Source organism: Pinus tabuliformis, chromosome X, assembly GCF_031772625.1.
Source record: "Pinus tabuliformis cultivar Carrire ecotype Pingquan chromosome X, CPIR1, whole genome shotgun sequence".
NCBI lineage: Eukaryota > Viridiplantae > Streptophyta > Pinopsida > Pinales > Pinaceae > Pinus > Pinus tabuliformis.
In genome coordinates this window covers 676,905,176-676,909,252 of record NC_142308.1, presented here as the reverse complement: position 1 = coordinate 676,909,252, position 4,077 = coordinate 676,905,176, and positions in this window count along the sequence as shown.

The window sequence follows — 4,077 nt, the reverse complement described above, 5'->3', positions numbered from 1 at the left end:
ATGAAACACACACACTAATAATAATAAGAAGATCAAGCTAAGATAATTGTTAAAGTGCCTCACAAATTGTTATCAAGTAACGAAGAATCACACTACACCTAATTGCCCTGGATTCTTCAACAAATTGTTCCTATCTTGGTGATAGATGCCTGCCTTGGTGGCAGATGATGTTCCTGTCTTGGTGATAGATTCTTATAGAAGATGTTCCTATCTTAATGATAGATGCCTGCCTTGCTGGTAGATGATTGTTCCTATCTTGGTGAAAAATGTTTGCCTTGGTGGGAAATGATTGTTCTTGTCTTGGTGACATATGCCTGCCTTGGTGGAAGATGATGTTATTTTCTTGGTGATAGATGACTGCCTTGGTGGTAGATGATTGTCCCTGTCTTAGTGATAGATGCTTGCCTTGGTCGTAGATGACGTTCCTCTCTTGGTGATAAATACCTACAAATGATGTTACTATGTTGGTGACAGATTCCTACCTTGGTGGCAGATGATTATTCCTGTCTTGGTGATAGATGCCTTCCTTGGTGAGAGATGATTGTTCTTGTCTTGGTGACAGATGGCTACTTTGGTGGTAGATGATGTTCTTGTCTTGGTGATAGATTCCTCCAAATGATGTTCTTGTATTGGTGATAAATGCTTGCCTTGGTGGTAGATGATTATTCCTGTCTTGGTGACAGATGCCTGCCTTGGTGGTAGATGATGTTTATGTCTTGGTGACAGATGCCTGCCTTAGTGGTAGATGATGTTCCTATCTTAGTGATAAATTACTATCTTGGTGGCAGGTGATGTTATTGTCTTGATGATAGATGCCTATAGGTGATTTTCCCATCTTGGTGACATATGCTTGCCTTGGTGGTATATGATGCTCCTATCTTGGTGACTAATTCTTGCCTTAGTGGAAGATGATGTTCCTATCTTGGTGACATATGCCTATAGATCATATTCCTGTGTTTGGTAATGGATGCCTACCTTGGTGGTAGATTATCGTTCTTGTCTTATTGACAAATACCTACCTTGGTGGCAGATGATCTTCCTGTCTTGGTGATAGATGCCTACCTTGGTGGTAGAATATTATTCATGTATTCATGAAATATGCCTACATTGGTGGTACATGATGTTCCCATCTTGGTGATAGATGCTTACAGATGATGTTCCTATCTTGATGACAGATGCTTGTCTTTGTGGCAGATGATTGTTTGTGTCTTGGTGGCAGATGATATGAATACCTTGGAAATGAATTCCTTCCTTGGTGATAGATGTTGGTATTGGTATTGGTGATAGATGTATGACTTGGTGATAGATGCTTGGGTATGAAATGAAGTGCTCGATTAAGTTAACTTCGAGACAAAGTTCTTTGAAGGGGGAGAGTATGTCATGCCCAAATTATGGAGAAATATAATAATAAAAATAATAACAACTACGCTAAAAATAAGACATAAGAAAAGACAAGTGCAACCTTGGAATACAATCCTTTATGATTTACGAAATCTATATAAGGAAGGGGAGGTAAGAAGAAAGGCATATTTTGGACGTTGAAGGCAGAGGCATAGTAGATTGAGGTCTCAAGGGTGGCCAACTGCTAAATTATTATGAGTTGAGCCTATGGTTTGGTGGAGAGTCCTCCCCTATAAATTAGTTGCAAAAATATGGATCAATAATGCAGACCAGAGAGGCGTAATTAGTAAATGGATCTCCTCTGTGCAGGTAAGTATTCACACTTTTCTATGAATATGTATTTTTTGTAAATTTGGGTATTACAATATTCAAGGGTACATCATAGAGTTTAGAAAATAAGCCATTCTGTTGGGCATACCTAAAAATCTAATTGTACTTCCTAAGTATACGCGTTCTCTCCACAATCATTTAAAAATGGAAGTGATGCTCTTTAAACATAGGATCATTGATGAGAAATATGTGCATGCATAATCTTTGGATACAGATCAGAAGAAAGGACTACCAAATGGTTTTAAATAAAAAGACTATAAGATGCTTCTGTAGAAGGAAAGAAGAAACAAGAAGGGCATGATGAGAAGATAATGTCCACTGCACATCCATGCAAGGTTCCATCAAATGGCCATCATAATAATTGTACTATTGATGGTCATATTGAAGATAAGTGTTAGTATCTACATCCATAGTTAAGTCCAAATACCCACAAAAAAGGCCAATAAGAAGAACATGCTTATCATGGATTAGGGCAACCAAGTAAAGGAAAACTCGTGTATATACATGAAGATTCTTTTCACTGCAATTAGAAGGAAGTGAACTAGAGTAGCCTCCATCCTAAGGAAGAGAAGGAGATGGATAAACTCTTCCTTATCAAGATCCGTTTCAAGAAGACAAAGGTGGATGTTCTATTATATTTTGGTTCATAGGACAAACTCATAGCATAAGATCTATTAAGTAAGCTTAGGTTTTAAGTTAATGATCATCCTAACCCATACCTTTAGGATGGGTGGCTAAGGATGCAAAGGCCATGGCCATTAAAAATTATAAGATTAAATTTGTTGTCAGTGTAAACTATATGGACAAAGTAAAGATAGATGTAGTACCACAATATGTGTGGTGTAATGTTTAGAGACCCCTGCATGTGCATAAGGGATGTGATATTCATGAAGAGAGAAAATCCATGCTAATTTCTCAAGAATGGGAAGTAATTCATAAACAATGTGCATAAATATAAATCCAAGATCACCCCATTAAATTCTAACCAAACCAAGAAACCAATTATATTAGGTAAGAAGTTTGTATTGCTCTTCTCAAAGACAATCAAGGACATGAGTATATAAGAGTGAATACATCTCTAAATGGATTTACTAATGAGAAAACACAACATTTATAGGATTTTGTAGCCATATACTCAAGTGTTTTAAGAGCCTAAAGGGTTACCACCTAAAAAGGAAGCAGAGCATGGGATATAACTATTTCCTAACTCCCCATTACCAAACATAGGACTGTGTAGACAATCCATACTAGAAGTGGATGGAGTGAAGAAATAGTTGTAATAACTATTGGATTAAGATATAACCTTAGCTTGTGGGTCACCTATAATCCTAGTCCCTAAGAAGGATGGGACTTGGAAAATGTGTATCAACTATAGAGCTCTAAATAAGATCACCCTTTGCACATGATTGATGACTTGCTAAATTAGCTACAACATGGCAGCTACTTCACTAAATTGGGATACCATTGAGTAAAAGAATAAGTCACTAGGAAGACTGCCTTCAAGGTGAGGCAAGATGTATATGAATGGTTGGTAATGCCTTTTTCTTTATGTAATGCACCAATTACATTTACAAGTTTAATTAATAATATATTGCATCCCTTTCTAGGTTCATTTGTAATGATGTAATTGGGTGGTATATTGTTTTTAACTCTACTTGGGAAGAGCATATCTCACATCTAACGTAGGTGTTAAAGGCTCTGAAAAAGAATCAATTTTTGGAAAACCTTAATAAATGTGAATTTACCTACCAATGTTGGTATGCATATGGTATATGATTGTTGGAGGGGAACTAAAGATTAATCCTACAAATATGGATGGCATATCAAGTGTCCCACTCCTACCAATGTCATTCAAGTTGGGAATTTTGTGGGAGTAACACAATCAATTTTGAATTTTATAGCATTATTTTTAGTTGTGGCTACACAAATCCATGCCATAACAACCAATAGAAAAAGTTTATGCTGGGGAAAGAATCAACGTAAGGCTTTTGAACAATTGGAACAAAATAATAACCCAACACTAGTTCTCACATTATCCAATTTGCAAAATCCCTTTGAAGTGGAGATGATGCAAGTAGATATGTTGCAAGTGTAGTCCTCATACAAGGAGGTAAGCTAGTATTCTATCATTATGAAATGCTCAATGTAGAGTCCTAAACTACCCTACATATGAAAAGGAACTTGATTCCTTGGTTCAAGTTGTTAAGAGATAGAAGCACTATTTAATGGGAAAAGAAGCCAAAATCCATCCTAATCACCAACCACTACAATATTTGTAGGCCTAGTGTAAGAATTTAGCAAAGAAGACACTACAAGTGGATGGGTTTCTTATAACAATTTCATCTT